Below are 18,696 nucleotides of genomic sequence, written 5' to 3' on the forward strand. Positions count from 1 at the left end.
AAAGAATGAATTGAAATGGGAAAACAGAATCGGGAGCTCTCCCTCTTTTAACATGCTAATGGTTGTGTTAGCATGCTAACGTTTGTACTAGAAAGTTAACACACAACAAGCCCATTTTATAGCTAACAGTAACATGTTAGCATGCATACAGTTAGGAGTTGGTGATTAGTATTTTAAACTGACATCCATTAATGCCTGTACCAAATTGTATTTCAGATAGTAAAGAGTTGAACTGACCAACGCTGTCTTCCCTCAAGCTACTAGTGTAGCTAGCGTGGCTAAAAATTCTTTCTAGTGGTAAGTTATCTAAGCTAGCTTAGCTGACCTTGAAGGGGCTATTTGTATGTTTACTGTGCCACTGAATGTGGTTTCAAGAGCTTCAGCCATCATCGTGTTTACAATGTAAGAGGTTATAATACACCCTCTAAACAGCAATTCTTCTTCACGGCAGACTGGACGCTACAGTGACTCGATAGCAGAAAGTGACAAGATGGTCTGGCCGAACTTGGGCTAGCTGGTTAGCAAGCTAACTTCAATAGAAGACAAGAAGTAATAGAAGAAGAAGCAAAACAAGGGTCAGCATGGCGGGTAAAAGAATGAAGTTTGATGCTGAACTCGTAATGTTTCTAGTCTGGTAAGTAAATAGCTGTTAATTCTAACGTTGGCTGTGTAACAATAGCAAAACTTACAAATAGCTCCCTTAAAATTTGATGCTTTTTCTAGCTAGCAGTCCTAGCTAGCAAGTTCTGATAGCATATTCTTTATTTTGACAAGAGAGCTTGGCCAGTTGTTTGTCAGTTAAGATAAATTTGAGTTAATTTATCTGAAAATTTAATCTCTAAATTAACCAGTGAGACAATGTTTGCCTCCCTGAACAGCTGAGAAGTTCTTTATCAGTATAACATGGTGGAGGTCAAACAGGCCTGACAGATGTTTAATGTTCTGTGTGTGACTTACAAACCGTGAGAACACAGAGGTCATCGTTTACAAAACTGCCGCTTTGTAGTTTTTTGCATTGCTGCCTTCTATATTCTGACATTTGCTAACAGCCCCGTGGAGGTCAAACAGTGTAAATGCCAGCAGTGATATACTGTTGTATGTGTATCTGATTTACTGTGTGTGAGAACGTGGAGCCTGTCATTTCACAAAACCACATGACTAGCGCTAAAAAGGGGAGGAGGAGGGGGATGTGTGTGCGGAGAGGGGGGGCTGCATTTGGATATGTTAAGAAGTCCTTGAAGGGTGGTTATAATTGTCAGATATACCAGTCTGACTCATTGTTTACGGCTCGCGACAAGGGCCTGTGTGTTCTGTAGCCTTCCATTCATCAAGCTACCATTACTGATTAGGCCTGTGCTGAGTTATGGTGGGAACCAGTAACATTTCCTCCCTCATGTAGACCCGGGTTCCTGCTGATAACAAACAACCGCACAAAGCCCTCGTGTGTGTACGTGCACCAGAGGCTGTGTTGTGTTGCATCGCGGGGAGAATAGTGCATTTGAAGGCCCTGTTGCATTCAGATTGGTAGCAGGGTATTAATAGATTTATGAGACATGGAGGACCCTTATATAAACCAGGAAATACACATCAGAAGGAGGTTCCCTCCCAATGCCACTTATTCTATTTTCTATTGAATCACAGTCCTTTGTCAACACGTGGGCGAACTTTGAGTGTGTATTTGTTAACTCCACTTGTGGGTTTGATGCATGTACTATTGTTAAACACAGTATTTTATTATGTGCATGATTTCCTTTATATTTTCATATCACGTTATTTTAAAATGTCTTTTTAAAGGACATTTTCAATGAGCAAAGATGTAAAGTTTATATTTTTGGAAGTTGCACTGAGGTCATAAGGTTATTCTTTGCAAAAGATGAGACCACTTTGGTCCAGATTGAAACATCTCAACAACTTCTGGATGGTTTGCCCATTTTGTAAACACATTCACTGTCCCACTGACCATGACAGATGAGTCCCACTGACACTAGTCATCCCCTGACTCTTCCTGCATCATGAGGTCCACATTTTCAGTTCAGAGTGAAATGTCTTGACAACTACTCGATGGATTGTCATGATATTTGTGTTCCCATGATTTTTTCTAGTTCCATCACCAGGTCAAAGCAATTTGTCCTTCCATTCATAAATGTGTTGTGTTTATTGATAATTCACTTGGATGTTTGAGCTTAATTGTGGGGAATGATGAATTTGACATCACACTGGTCTTGACACCAGGATCAATATGCAACAACATGAGCCTTGTCTTATGTGTACATACATATAGCTTTATGCTTTCTGACACAATGCTTAAAGTCGTTTAAGTACTGTACCTTCTCTAAATAAAACTCTTATTCTAATCCATACTCTTATTGATTACACATGGCAGAATACAGTCTGTGCTGGAGACTTCCAATGTGTGTTTATAGAGCTGCTCCATTTATTCTTGTTTTATCGAAGTGGTTTTATGGCTTATAATATTTTATTTTGTGTTTATATTATATTTTTCTTCATTGCTGTATTCTGTCTATTCTCACTGACCTGCTTTTTCTCCACAGGGAGCAGTAAGGTTTCATCTCCTGTCTCCTCAACAGCCGCTCCAGTAGGCCTTTTCTGTGAGTGAGAATGTTTTTTTTTCAATCTGCCAAGTTAAATAACCTTTAATGCATTAATGAAGACAAATGGACCTGTGTGTGTGTGTGTGTGTGTGTGTGTGTGTGTGTGTGAGAGAGAGAGAGAGAGAGAGAGAGAGAGCTCCTCTCTCTTTCTTTTCCTCCATGAATCTGCTGTGTTTGGTTTGGTCTCCAAGCACCAAGATCATGTTTGACGGCGGCTTAGAGCCAAACAAAAAATATCTTTGCACTTAAGGTGCTCTGGAGAGGGTGAGCCCTGTTTGTTCACCTGTGTTGTGTTGTGCATTTTGGGTACAACAATAGCTGCACTGTCTGCCTGAAACATTAGCTAAGATCACCTGTAAGCCAGACTAATTACCATGAAAGACCTCCAGTAGAGGAGCTGATCTGTCCTGTATTGTATCTGTATCAGCTGCACTGTATCTGTGGTGGTGCATGTTTAGCCTTTGGAAAAATTCATAAACAGCAAACATGTTTGATCACTTCTGCATTGGTCCTTTTTTTTTTTTTTTTGTAAAATTATCAGGTAAATATCTAGCATGTCATAGATATTAGAGCCGTCTAAGCCCTTTACTTCTAGTATGCAATATTATATTTGCTTTTTTAGAAAAAATACTTAATAAACTGAAGCAATGGCTAGTTGTGACCCCTTGTCACAGGTTATATGTACAGTTCATTCACACAGTATTCAGACCCCTTCACTTTTTTCACATGTTCCTATATTAAAATGGTTTAAATTCATAAATGGAAGAGCTGCATAGTTGCTTAGACTGAAGGGCATCAACAGAAAAGATGCCACAAGACCATTCACACTGTTTGATGGACAGGTGATCTGAGACTGAGACCGGGACGAAAGAAAATATATACATAACTTTGGAAACCTGTCAGATATAAGAAACCTACAGCAAGAAGTATAATATGAAATCAAAAGCTTCTATGATTTACAACGTACCAAAAAATAGCGATTTCTTTGTCCACACAAAAAAAAAAAGAGGTGGTTATGGCTGGTAGCAGCGAACAACAGGACAGGCCTGATTAGTGAGACACAGAGGAGCGCTGGCTCTGCATTCCCAGCTGCCTCTGTCCTGGACACACTGTCAGCAGCACATCAGCAAACCCCCCAAACCCCACCCCCCCAAAATCACCCTCCAGAGCGGTGACACGCATCCACTGTCCTCCAGACCTGGGTAGTAGCTATCAGCATGGTCGTGGAGGACAGCATGTTCTCATACTGCTGAAGTGCCCTTGAGCAAGAGTGTGTAGCTGTTGTGGGGTGAAGCAGCCTGTTACTCTGGGAATCATCAATACATTGTCTAACTTTCCGTGCTTTTTAATAAGATCTTTGACGATGTGAATCCTTTATAAGTCTGTCATGAAGACGCGGGATCCTCGATTATACCAATTTGTGTGATTGAAACTCTTACTAATTGAAAACTGGTGTGTAATTGTGCTAATCTCATGCGATAAGACTGCTTGAATGCACAGCTTCTCCCTTCTTTTACTCTTCCTCACAGCTGAAGGTCTGATGTGTTTTGGCACGGAATCAAAAGTTTGCTTTGCCAAATCAGGATGTAAACCTGTCACTGTGTGGAATTCTTGAACCTCAGGTATTTCCAGAGAGCAATCGTAACTTAAGAGTTAATCATTATAATGGCATCTAATGACAGTTGTAAAGGTGTAGCCTCTGTTACCAGCTGTCAGTCAAACCAAACCCACACATACCTTAAAAAAGCGGTTTTGAGTTGTAAACTATCCTGGTTTCAGACTTCTTAATATCTCTGATTTACTGTAGTCATGTATGACATCAACGTTTGCTCCTGGCAAATACAGTCACAGCTTCTATGTTGACTAAAAATGACCGGGGAGGTGGATTTTTTAACTTTAACTTTATTTGTTTCTATTCTCATCTATGCTAAAAGATGATCACTTTCTTAAACCAGCAGTGGGGAACTTTTATCTCCCCCTTCTAGCAGTGAGAGTAATTACACCAACATTGTCGATGCATGCTAATGTAGCATGCCTAAAGAAATAGTTACAAAAATACACACAATACACACTGTCTAACACTGTTTTTCACCGTTGATTGCTTTCTTTAGACTGTAATCCTTCATCTGAATGCTGACTCTTTTTTATCTCGAGCATCACAAATTTTTTGTGGACGCTTCACTGCGCTGTTCGCTCTAGTCTACTCCGTCTCTGTCAGGGTTGCTCCCCTCTTCAGGTTTGATGAATCATTGCTGGTTGACTTAAAAGGCATCACTACCGGTGAACCACCGTGGGAATGTCGCCACATGACACCAGATTTAAAACTCCAGTTTACTGTGTAATACAGAAAGATTTACCTGCCTCTGATTGGCTAAATCAGTGGCAGCTAAAGCACTGTGTGAACTTGTTTGGAAACGGCTTGAGAAGGGCAGCTATAATGCTTTTATGTACTTTAACTTGGTTATGTAGGGATCTCTTGAGCATTACTGTTATTGACTGTCATTATGTTTAGATAATAAGAAACATGATGTTAGCATGTTGGATCATTGATTTCTGAGTGCTTTGTGGTTTACTAATATGAGACAGATCAGCAGTAGAAGCTGCTTGCTAGTAAATTCTATGTATCCCTGCTGAATTTCTTTTTTCCTTCTTTGTGCCTGTTCTTGAAATGAGCATTTACTTTGGCAGAAACTTGTACAGTAGTTACATAAAATCCTTTTACATCTATATTCATTTTGAAATTAGTTTGCCCTCGAACAGGATGCAGAACCCCTCATTGTTCTTAAAAAAATACAAGGCAGAATTGAGGCTGAATCATGTCTCTGAACCTACATATCTTTTCTGGACCATCTCTCCAGTCCATCGCCCATCCATCCTCTCTGACATTCACTCATCCGTTCTGCAAATCTGACAACTTTATTGTCCATTATACTGACAGCATATGGAACTCTGTCTCTGGCACAACAACATGTCTGTTAAAAATAGCTTTAAAAGCAGGGACTGACAGATTTACAGTACATGACATAAATAACATTAGATCCTTACAACCCACCAGACACCATATGAATGAACAGGTGTCCTCTGTATTGTTCAGACTGAGTATTCAACCACACATTGGCGTCTGCTTGCAAATCCACATTCAGGGGCTCAGTCTTCATACCTGAATAGAAACTGATTTTTGAAAAGTCAAAAAGGAATTATTGGAATTCATGCTATAAGAAAATAGAATTTATGTCTTGACAGTTGTTTCAGTGCCAATTAAGACCAACTCCACTATTAAAGACAAGTCTGAAACATGTACTGAACATTTACCCTTTGGGATTTCCCAGTCTCCTTGGAAGCAATAATAACTAAAACATAAATAACTCTCACTGATTCCTGCTCATGTGTCAGTTAACATCATGATCTGTCGAGTTCTTTTATCTGAGGAGTCACTCAGTGTTTATTATTAGGAAGTCATCTGTATCAGATCTGATATTCAGCTTCATGCTCTTCTTGTGCCTGTCACTCAATGGATCTGTGAGTATAGAGAAAAACAAATGAAACCTTGATTCACATCATCTTCAGTTCCTGCTCTTTTAAACTGGCAATGATGCAATGTAATTTGTGTTAGGTGCTAAAACTGTGGGAGTTACAGCACAGGATGATATGAATAGTGTCAGGCTATAGTGTTTTTGATGTCTTGATTGTGTCTGAAGGAACATTTTAAAGCCGGGAGTATGGGTTCACCACCATTGATATTTTGTCAGGTTTTAATGGCAGAAAATCTAAATTTAGGAAACAGGGTCGGGTCTGGAAGAAGCAAAAGTAGACTGTGAAATCTGAAACCAATATAGTTGAGCAATAGTGATAAATAATAATAATAATAGTTATTAACAGCATCTTCAAAAAATAAAAGTTACTAATTTAATAACACCAAAAGATAAAACAAGACATAATAAAAATCTGGTGGAAGAATTTTATATAAGTTGCAATTTTTGGATGTTTCCCCTGTTTAGACCAGAGCAAAGTGTGTTGCAGTAATAGAGCCTGAGGGAGATAAAAGCATGGATGACGGAGTAGCCTGATCTTGGTTAAATGCAGAGAAAGCAGGTCTGCACCAGGTTAGTCACCTGAGCATCAAAAGACTACTGAACTAGAGAGACTTTTGTTAATATTAGTTCCGGGGCCAGAAAGGGTAATTATAATTATTTCTGTTTTAGTTGTATCTGGCTACCCCAGCATGTAGATGGTAACGAAAAGGGGACCCAGATTAGACCCTTGGGAACTCCTTAAAAGAGAAGACTGTGAGAAAAGGATTCAAAAGTTTAATGGACATCAACTTTTCTCAGAGAGAGTCATTGGAAGTCAGTCACAGAGATACCGTATATTGCTGAATGCACATAACTGCTTAAACTAAACATCTATCTCTTGCATTGTCTTCATTTTATATCACACCAGTAATTAGAAAACAGTACAATACATTGCACAAGGAGCTATCTTCCACTACCCTTCAGTCAGTCATTACTTATAGGCGACTGTGCAGTTTGCAGTCATTCTGCGCTGTGAATCAGGATCATAAGTCTATGGGCAGGATACATGTTTGTCACAAAGTTGGCAGGTTTAACTCCTGTACCTGGCTTGGACAATACAGAACACGAACCTTTGTAGTTGGTTGAAGTACCCTGATTGCTTATTGAAAGACAGCAAGCCCCATCTGGCCCAACTTTTATACACACAACAGTTGAAACAATTGATTTTATATCATTCAATACATGAGCAATACGTGACGGATGTTGGCTTGCTCACTGTAGTGTATCCATCTCTTTAGTCAACTAATTCCTTGCATTTCAAGGTCACTTCCTATAATTACTCCAGATTATGTTCTCAACGCTAATGGACTGCACTTTGCTGGGAACGGGTTTAAGGTCAGACTCAGATGATCTTCAGATTTAATGGTTTGGTTGTTTGATGCTTCTCAGTTTTGGTTCCATTATTATTACCTGTCCATCTGAATTGAAGGCGTTAACACCCAGATTAAAAAAGAAAAGTTCTACAAACATGCCTGGAATGAAGGCGCTATCACGCCCACTCACACCTGACAGCTGCTGGCAGCCTCTAAAGGTTCAGTGCCTTGATTTAAGGTCTCCACAGTGTTTGTTTAGAGGCGCTGGATTCAGATTCCAGTGGCAACCCAGCAACAAGTTGTCCAACCTGAAAGACCATGTAGGTCATTTGTACCTTTCGTCAGATACGACCCCCATGAGTGCACCAGTGGTCTACTGAACCTTCAATCATCATGGTAACAACGATATGACCTGCAGGAGCATACCAGCAGCAGGCATATCATGTATTCATCAAACATATTTAAGGTGGCGGAACTATCAGGGTTTGGTTAGGTTTAAGGAAAAGATGGTGGTTTGGTTTGGTACTTCACCTTGTGTGAAGGTCCTCTGTTTTGTCAACCCATCCATCAACCCCACCCTCCTCCTAACATGGACTTTTTACATCACCTGATGTCCTCATTTTCTTACTTCATAATTACTACGAATGCTTGAGGTCACCTCACAATAAAACATAACGATGGGTCACATAGTGCTGCTTGCACAGACGACCTATAGGCTTGTTTTTACTGCAGGACAGAGACATGGCAAAAAGAACATGTCCGCAGAAACCACTCAAACCATATCTCTACCATCGATCAACATGTCCAGTATGTTTCAAACTCTGTAGTTTCTAAACAGTATAAATAAATACATTACTCACATAATAAGATATCCTACAATATAATTTTATCCATCCTAAATGAGGCTTTCATAGATGCTTTCTAGACAAAGTATGTCTACTAAAATACAAATTAAGGTGTAATGTACATTATTACAATTATTTAGTTTATTCAGATTTTTCCTTCCTGTTTTATCTTCTTGTCTGTTTTATATTTGTCAAAGCACTTTGAGCTGCATTCTGAGTATGAAAAGAGCTATATAAATACAATTTATTGTTATTATTCTTCTTCTTCTTATTATTCTTTATGAACATGCAGGACAGTGGTTAGAAAATCATAAATACTGGGCAATAAAAATAAAAAAAGCTACAACTTAAAACTGCAACTAACAATCCTTTTCATCACTGATTAATCTGCAGATTATTTTCTCCATTAATTTCTCGATTAATGGCTTGTCCATAAAATGAAAATAGTCAAAAACCACATATTCAGACTCCAGTCAGATTAATCCACTAATTGTTGCAGCTGTACTTAGTGTATATCAATGTGAAACATGACGGTGCATCGGTGTTCCAGTGTTACAAATCACAAGCATGTAAATGTAAAAGTATGAATGGAAAATGAAGTGTCACACTGGACATGATGTATGTAACAGTGGCTGAGAAGTGGATTATGATGTAGATGTGATTTGAGATGTTTCTGTGGATTTTCTGACCATTGCACTGTAGCTGCTGTGAATCTAATCTGACAACAGCTGCTCAAAGGACCAAGCTACAGCACAAATTCTTCACATATTTCCAGGTTTGATTCTTAAAAGATAGTTTTACAGCGGTTTATTCCTTATTAACTGTTAAGAAAGTTTGCAGCAGCAGTAGCCGTGGTAGACGGACTAATCAGATGAAGGCCATGCCAGGCAAAGTCAGGAGGAGTGAAGGAGTGTAATCTAATCTGCGGCTGGGTGGAAAAGATGTTCTGCCAGTCAGCCACTCTCTTATTAGGACATGTGGGACCAGCTGTTTATGTATGTTTGTTCCGTCGCCCCACTGAATGCATGAAGACAGCAATTCAGTGCTTGTTTGGCTGCAGACGGTGCAGAGCTAAACACAAAGTGATGCACAAACGCACAAAGGTGCACACACATGCATGCACGCAATTCCCGGCACACCGGCGAACCTTTTAAACACCTGAACACAGCTACGTACGCAGGTGGAAATACGCCCACAGAAAGCAGATCATCACATAAACACACTTTCAGAGTGCGTTTGACAGCGTCATGGTAACCATCTCTGTTTCTCTCGGCCGCGGCTCAGTGCTCCCGTTGCCTTCCTGCTGGTTGTCAGGCCTCCAGGCTGCTGTTGATGATTGCAGGGCAGGTCATCAGTCAGGGGAGGTTTGGGCTCGCAACACTCGGCTGGCCTTTCTGATGAGTGGCTGGTTAGCTGCTACGGTGAGCGTGTTAGCACTTGCTGACCTGACTTCATGTGTCAGCTATTCATCCAGACTCTGTATCACTGGCAGAAAATTCCCATCTGAATACATTAAGTTTTTTTTTTTTCTTATCCTTCCTGAAAAAATTTTCTCATGTGTTTTTTTTTTTCGATCACATAAAGAGACTCTGAAGATATAAATAACTTAAGAAAGCTACTCTGTTATTTTATGACAGCAGAGATATGGGTTCAACAATGGAGCAGGAACAAGTCAAACCTGGAAACAGTACAAGTTTTTATTTATTTAAAATCATTTTCCAGTAGTATTTTGTTCCATAGCCAAGTGTTTTGAAACAGTAACAAATTAGTTACTGAACAGTTCCCAATGATGAGATCATGATAAGTTTAAGAGGTCACAAATTTATTAAAGGGATAAGAACAAAGTAAATATACTTACTCCACAGAAGTAAGTGGATTTTTTTTCTTTTGCTGTGAAATATTGGACGTTTATACCTCTTCACTGTCCTAAAAACAATAGAGTGAACTCAGTAAAGAGTAAAATCACTTGTCAGTGTAAGAAACTGCAGCAACATTTCCAGATTTTACTCTTAATTTCAAACATTTCCAAAGCCTAAAGTAACATAATGGTGGCATCACTGTGAATCCTTTGTAGCACTCTCAGTTATTTTCTATGTTAGTCCACAGGTTGTATGATTGATTTTGAATTGAATGGGCTCCCCACTGGTTTCCATCAGAACTGATTTTCAGGGACTGAGACAGGTGATCCATGACGGTGAACATTTAGTTGCCTGTATATTTGCCAATATTGACTAATGTTATTGCAATGTGGCGCTGCAGCGAGCTTCATCCATCATAATCCAAGAGCTGACTGTCAGCTGCACAAAACCATTGGATGGAAAATCAAATACAGTCGACAAAGATTTAAGACTATAAGCCAGGAAAAGATGGATTCAAACTTGAATGTAAAAAGGTTGCTGTTCAGATGCCTAGAATCCCAGATGTCTTTGAATGCACCAATTCTGATATTTTTCAAACCATCCCTGTTTGAAACTTAATTTCTATGCAAATTATAATAATGTAACCTGAACAAAATTTAAAGGTGACAGTATTTTCATATTAATGGTTTACCTATTTCATATACCTGTGATTTCAATACTGCAGGAGGTGCACGGAAAAAACCTGCACACATATAATCACATCAGTGCACATAAAGCGCACACATGTATTTACACATTCATGCATGCAAACACTGTGTGTACACATGCACACACACACACACACACACACACACACACACACACACACACACACATGCTACAGACTTTGCTCTCTCTGACACACTCACACGCAGACACCTAACACACTGTACACATTTTCCAGAGAGCTCCCCTCTGACGCCGGCTGAAAATAGCTCCATCTCGTCGGTGTGTGAAGTGTCCGGGCTCTCACAGCTGATTGTGTGGCGCAGAGAGAGAAACAGCGTGAGGCTGTGGGATGTGACAAGAGCGCCGCCGTGGGTGGAAACTTCTCTTAAAGGAAAATTCCACCCACTAATCCTCTTAGATATCATCGAGTGTTGAAGCTCCCTCACTTGGAGCTCACTCTCAGCTGTGGGCTGTACGTGGGTAAAGTGAAGTTGGTGTTGACTTTGTAGCTGCTCTGCAGACATTTTAGTCTAACCAAGCATTGGGAGCAGTGCTTGCAGGTTGAAGATACTCCTTCTTGAGTGCGTATTTGCTTCAAAAACTATTAGAGAAAGAAGAATATTTGTCCAACAAGTGTGCAAAAGTGCAACTCAAAGAAGTTTGTTGATTTTGCTCTCAAATTTTAAGGAACAGGCACCAAAACTTGATGTTCACTGTTGATATCTTAGTTCACTTTAACATTTTTTGGTATCAGACTCTACAACAGGCTGACTGTGATTTGCCATTTTATCTGAAGCAAAAAATGCCCAGCTCAAAATCAACCCAGAAATCGAAAGAATAATTACGTTCACCATCTTTTAACCCAGTTGGAGTTTCCCTTCAAAAAACAATACCTGAACACACTGTTAGGTGCATCAACACACTTGCCCATTCACGCTGATAATAAAGTGGAAACACACATCTTATCCCCAAATAAAGGTGTGAAATTCTTAACTCTCCCTTTGTATCAGCTCCTGTTTATGAAAGTATTTTCGTTCATGTGAGGGAATAGAGTGTGTGTGTCTGTGTGTGTGTGTGTGTGTGTGTGTGTGTGTGAGATCATGTATGAGCTTGTAATTGTGAGTGTTCTTTTTTTTATTTTCAGCATACATCTATTATGAAACCTTGTGGGGGTGTAAAGCATCTTTACACAACACAGGGAACCACAGTGCATCATCATCACTCACTTAGTTAACAACATTATGATTAGCATTGTTGCTAAATGTGAGAACATCCATCCAGTGTGTGTGTGTGTGTGCGTGCGCATGTCGTCCATGATCCGAACAACCCCCCCCCTGCCTTTCATCTCCCTGTTCTCACGCCTGTCAGGACTTCCTGCTCACGCCCAGCCGGCCCTACCCTCTGCGTTGCTGACAGCCCGCCTGCTCGCTGTCACTGCAGCGTACACTTCCCTCCTTTTAATCGTTACGACCCCTTTAATTGGACTGCGTCTTTTAAGAGCTTGTTTTACATTATACACTCAAGAGGGTGTTTTATGTACGCTGTGTGATGGCTTTTATTGTGAAGGGCGGTGCATGTGTTTGTATACAGTGTGGTGAGTAAAACAGAGCAGAGTTTGACATCTGTGGGTAACCAAGACACTGTAACTAACTGTAGTAGGTATAATTAAGTACAGACATGTCTGTGAGTGCAGATGCTGATTTACAGCAGCCAGTTATGATGTGTTCAGTTTGTGATACATTACATAATCCTGTATTTTCACTTGATATTACTTTAATTGAGTCACTAAAACAGACAAGGTTTAAAAACTAACAAAATTATACAGTCCTTGCTTGGACAATGAAAATAATTAATTAATTAATTGATGTAGTAGGTTATTTATTTATTTACTTAATTATTAAACAGTAAGTGTTCATGCAAATAACCAATCTTTTACAGTCATAATAGTAGCATGTATGACAAGCAGAGACCTAAATCATTTTTTTGCATATTTATGTCATCTGCTCTAAATATGTCGTACTTTTATTAACTAATCTTAATTCTTCAGACTTGAATGTGTTTTCTTAACAGTCCTGACACCACAGTATGAACTACAGTCACACCTGAAGCTTGTTTGAGTTTGGTGATCAATTACAATATCATGTTTTCTTTTTTTATAATTAAAATTCAAACATGAAAAACAGAAAGCGTGCAAAGATACTTAACTAATAATGATTTAAAAACAATCAAACAAACCATTCAAATAAACCAAACTGGGATGGGTAAAATATACAAGAACAAGGCTCTGTGAAGCTGCACTCTTGCTAAATGCTAACATGATCACAGTGACAAATATAGCATGCAGATGGTTAGCAGGTAATGTTTACCATGGTTGCCATCCAAATTTTGTGATTTAGCATGCTAACATTTGCTATACATGCAGCTCTGTGAGGCTGTATTCTTGCTAAATGCTAACATGCTCAAAGCATGCTAACATGCTGACAGTGACAATAATGGTTAGCATGTAATATTTACAATAGTTGCCATCCAAATGTATTAAGTTACCATGCTAACATGCTATACAAACACAAAGAAATAGCACTAAACACAAAGTGCACTGAGGTTGATGAGAATCAGCTTTGCAGGTATTTAAACTAAAGTACTGGACAAATTCCAATTTTGACTTGTGCACTTACCTCAGAGGACACTGGACGTATGTACCAAATTTATGACAATCCCATACCAATAGTTGTCAGTTGACTCAGTCTGGACTAAACAACCATCATTTCCATCCCTAGAGCCACGTCACTAGTGTAGCTAACAATTTCAAACCAGAATGTTTTGGAGAAGGATTACCAGTGATCTAAACTGTAGGAGATTTGTTGAAAGTGGACTAAAACATCCCAAAACTTGATAATGGTCATTTAAGCTTTATTAGTGAAAACCTTTCCACATTATAACAACAGGGCACAATAGAGCGCTATCGGCTTTTTAAAGATGGCATCATTAGATATTCATAACCATGTGTTTACTTTTCTTATTGCAACACTAACAAATCCCATAATCCTACACTTCACAGAACCTTGGCTGCTGCTGTCATCATTTTTTTTATCACCTCTTCTCTCTCTTCTTTCCTGTGAGAAACTGGGTATGTGACTCACTGTTGGGAAGGTGTGTGAAAGCTGATGGTAATCTCACGAGAAGGCATGCAGCAGCCACATGATTTTCAGTGCGTTTGACACTAACGTCTTCATGGAGGCAGGCTGTGCTTTATTGCCCCTCAGTTTGACCCCCAGTGTAGTTTGGAGAAGCAGAGGCTATCATTAGCAGGACCTTTGGGCCTCCCCTTCACTCTGCAGCCAGCTGGTCATGCAGTCCCTCATTAGCTGCAGTCCATCTCGGCTCCACTCTACCTGCTGGTCATGTTACTAGTACCCTCCTCTTATCGCAAACACCACGTAAGAGCCTCTCTTTAACCTTGCCCCCCGTCTCTCCCCCGCCTCCCCCTGTCTTAATCTGTCTAATGTGTGTGTAAATAATGCTTGCGTGGTCCAGATAGCTTTTGTTTTACCATCAAACAAGCCCCAACCATGGGAACCTGGTCATTAATTACTATGTGATTCATGGTTATGGCTCTGTGTCTCGTCTCACCACTAGTCTGTCATTAAGACTTTCCCAGACTTCCCATCCCAGCCTCTCCCAGCTAACAGCTCACCCACACCAGCACTCAGCGCAGCTAAATCATCACCACACACAATACCAGCACCTTTTCTTTCACCAGGAAATACACAGTTGTTTTCTTGCATGTTAATTCTCCTTGGATAAAATGGGTAAATTGGGTTGTTATGGCTGAAAATGAAAGGACACCGCATTATGTAAGCCACCAGATTTGAAGACGCAATAAAATCATTTACATTATCAAATGTTCACACTTAGCTGAGAGTTTATAGGAACATCTAACAAAGCACAAACAGTCCTGCAATATATCTTATCTTCGTGACAGTAAGACTGACACTGAAACCACCACAGACTAGAGCCTATAAAAAATCATCCTACAGTTGAATCAACACTGCTCTAAACAGTTTCAACAGAAGCTGAACATTATAACCTTTATGATATATTGCAGGAAAGTACCTAGACCTACCTAATAAACTGTCAACAGAGTGAACACACACTTGTGGGGGTTAAACTGGCAGCAAATAACAGGTGGCACAAAGACAGTTGATCATCTACAGGTGCTGATTTACCTGCAGTTGTGGTTTAAATTATATAAATTAATTTTGCTCATATCTCACTGTAAAAGAAAATGCCCCCGCCCCAACACGGAGGTAATTCAAGGGGCTGCATTGTCAATTTTTTGTACCGTCCAAAACAGACAATGACAGTCGCAGCCACATTAAGCAGCAGTCAGGTGTGTGTGGAGGTGAGAAGTAAGACAGGCTGGTCACATCAGGTCAACATCGTCCACTATGGCTTTTTCACTTTATGGTCTTTTTCTCTGGGACTCTTCCTTTGTGGGCTCCTGAAAATATTTGATTCCTCATTATCAGATGATTGTTGATGATTCTCCAGCAGGGTACAGGAAGAACCTGACAGGTTGGCAGCTGTATTGTTTAGGCCTCTAGACAATGGTAACTTGTTTTTTCTTTTCTCACGTCCTAGTGTGCTCTAACCTCAAGGAGGTACTTATCTTGATCTTTCCCTAAACCAACCCAGGAGGTTTTTGTGCCTAAACCTAACCGAACCGTGCCCATTTCACATCCTTAACCACACGTTTATTGTTATAACCGTGAAGACAAAGGTGTGGTACACTGGCTGCTGGTACACGCTTAAGGGTTGTGAGGGTAAGTGACCTATGTGGTTGTTTAGGTTGGCAGATGTGTTGCAAAAATTTTTCCAACCAATTTCTATTTTTAGTTGTGATTAAATCCAACTGTAGTTTAGATGAGATGAATGTTTTCTCTACACCCAGGACGTAGACTGGGTTTCTGGTTTCTGAAGATGCCATAGCCAATCAGTGTCAAAATATTTAAACAAGCTTGTAAGTTTGGGAGTACAAGTGTGATTTTCCAGGTTTTTGCTGTTTCTTGTGGTGTTGTATTGAAAGCTGAGGCTGCCAGTCAGAGTAACAGGGAGCTGCTGTCAGTCTGAGTTATGACTGCAGTTGCTACATTCAGCTTGAGGTTTGGTAACAGCTACAAACTGGACAGGGATAAGGCTAACAGGCTGGCAGGAGTAATCTTACTGCCTCCCCCACCACCAACACTCGCTCTGCCTCTTACAGTGCGTGTGTGTGTTTCGCCATGTGTCTACAGTGTGAGTGTTTATGGAAGCTCATAAATGACAAAACCAGTTGGGGAAAGGAATGAAGACACTCAAGACTTAAGAGCAATATTGAGGTTCTTGTCCCTGAATGTAGAGCTGAAATATTTTGATTATTATTGTTCAAGAAATTACAATAGTCATAGTTTCTTGAATGTGAATATTTGAAAGTTTTTTTTTTATAATTTAAAATGTGATAGTACATTTAATAATTTGGGGTTTGGACAAAAAAATTATATTTTGTGCTCCAAATGTTTAATCAGAAAAATAATCAGTAGATTATTTGATGATGAAAATAAATATAGTTGTTTTATTTATATTTTAATGACCTTGTACTTAATTGCTTAAGGGGATTGTTGCTTTTTTATGCTTATTTTTATTTACATCCTTCCTACTTTTACTTAAGTAATGGACAGGGACACTTCTTCCACTGCTGGACCAAACTATGAATTTACTGTTAAAAAAAAAGATAAATCAGATAAAAGAATCATCTTTTCACCCTTTTACATTTCTAAGTGCTAATTTAAAACATCTGTACAAACTCTGTATTTACAAATATCCCTCGCATATTAATTATTTTTTGCTCAGGTTTATTATTATATTTGTTGCCTGCAGAATTAGCTAGAAACATGAAACTTGGCCCAATAACTGGAGATGATGTGCATCAGCTTCCCATATAATATGAGATTGGTCACATGGTGGCGCTGTAATTAAGGCTGGAAAATGCAATTTTGGAAAGGCCACACCCCTCACACCACTTGTTCTATTGCTGCTTCTCTCTGTTGAGCACAAAGCGGCTAAAACAACTGAATTTTGAAGTTTGAGTCTTTTTTTTTTTATTTAATAGATTAGGCATCAACAAACCTCCTTAGATTTCTTGTCTGTGTGTTTGTATACTGTATGGCTCTGAGTGCTTGATGTTTTTTTTTTTTTTTTGGTGTGTGTGTGTGTGAGTGTGTGTGTGTGTGTGTGTGCGTGTGTGTGTGTGTGTGTGTGTGTGTTGCTCCAGCTGCCACAGACTGTAACTTACTCTACCCACAGTCTGTCCCCACACACACACACACACACACACACACACACACACACACACACACATATACACACCCTACTTGACCCCCTCAGCCCAAACAGTTGCTCACGTCACTTCACTGCAGGAGGCGAGAGCAGCCAGACTCTTGACTGTAAATGCTCTACGAGATGATCAAATGATATTGGCAAATAAATCCAGGTATCGAGTGTCTCGATGTCTCATTTTGCAGACTTTGTGAGGACCTGCTGTCCTTGTACCCGGTGTTACCCGGACATTGAATCCGTGCATGTCTCCACCCCGTGACATTATCACACTCGTTTAAACTGTAGGTGGTGACTTTCTTTCAGCTCTCAGCAGAAAGTCAAAGCCTATAGAGACTTTAAAATATTAGGAGATGTAGCTTTCAAAACAATCTCTCAGTTTATACAGTAAACGTTTTTTTTTTATGTTCATTACCTATAAGAAAAATCATCTTAATTACATGTATTGTACCTGCGTCAGGTAATGGTTCATTAGTCCTCTCCTAAACGTCTAAATTTCATGTATGGAATTTGTCTAGAGTTTAAAAGGAGCCTTGTGCACAAGAGGTGACTAAAGAGGTGGCTCTGCACCCCCATATAATTTAATCAAAAGCACATTCAGTACTAATTTATTTTTCATTTATGAGGGTCATTAATGACTGATTATAAAAGTGTACTTAAAAATCCCTGAAGGAGCTGCAATCCAATGTTTAGGGGTCAACAAAACATTTGCAAAACAGTACAAATTTGGTAAAAACCTGTAATTATAAAAATATAATAAAAGTATGAATGATGTTTTAAAACAACATAATCTTTAAAAACATTAATAATGTTTAAAAACTCATTGTTTTTTCACTGTGATAAGGCAGTGATGGGAACTTTTATGTTGTCGCCACCAGTCCGCATCGCATAGGTGTTTGCTGTCTCAGTCTGATTATGAGCTAAAGATCACATCCTCTGCAAAAATTGGAGCATTAAAATATAGCTGGTTAGCAACAGGAAGGATTAAAAGCAAAGAGTCAATAGACAGATGGTAAAATCAAGAAGTGAGCTCTCCTCCGTCAAACAAAAAATAAAAACTGAGCGTCCTCTGCTTTCAGTTCAGTCCTGAATGTTTGATCGTTATCATTGAAATAAAAAGTGCTCTCAGGCATTATTTGACCTCTGTATTGTTACAGGGTCAGATGTGGGCCGCCAACATTTTTGATATGTTGTAAGTGGGTCATGAGTGTGAAACAGAGCACTTGTGAGATGGTCAGACAGCGGCTGTAACCCAGGCAGGCTTTTTGCTCTACCTTTAAATGTTCATCAGTGTGTTTTTGTAGTTGCTGTTTTAAATAAGCCTTTTGTGAAGCAGCTGTTTCCTGAGGGAAAATCCTTTTAAATGTATCCTGTTTATTTCAAATAAATATTTACAGTGTGTTTCTTTTAGTGCA

At 39.4% G+C, this 18,696-nt stretch overlaps 1 protein-coding gene across 1 annotated transcript in view; it reads left to right on the forward strand.

Moving 5' to 3' along the window:
• The first annotated feature begins 346 nt into the window (after window positions 1–346).
• LOC139632725 (estrogen receptor beta-like) overlaps window positions 347–18,696 on the forward strand; it is a 93,067-nt gene continuing 74,717 nt past the window's right edge. Inside the window, exons 1-2 of the mRNA XM_071497878.1 lie at window positions 347–634; window positions 2,553–2,609. The gene's annotated coding sequence lies outside the window, so the exon portion shown is untranslated. The remainder of the gene's footprint in view (window positions 635–2,552; window positions 2,610–18,696) is intronic.

This window comes from Trachinotus anak, unplaced genomic scaffold, assembly GCF_046630095.1.
Source record: "Trachinotus anak isolate AG129_WGS33_773 ecotype Australia unplaced genomic scaffold, CSIRO_AGI_Tana_v1 ptg000015l, whole genome shotgun sequence".
Lineage (NCBI taxonomy): Eukaryota > Metazoa > Chordata > Actinopteri > Carangiformes > Carangidae > Trachinotus > Trachinotus anak.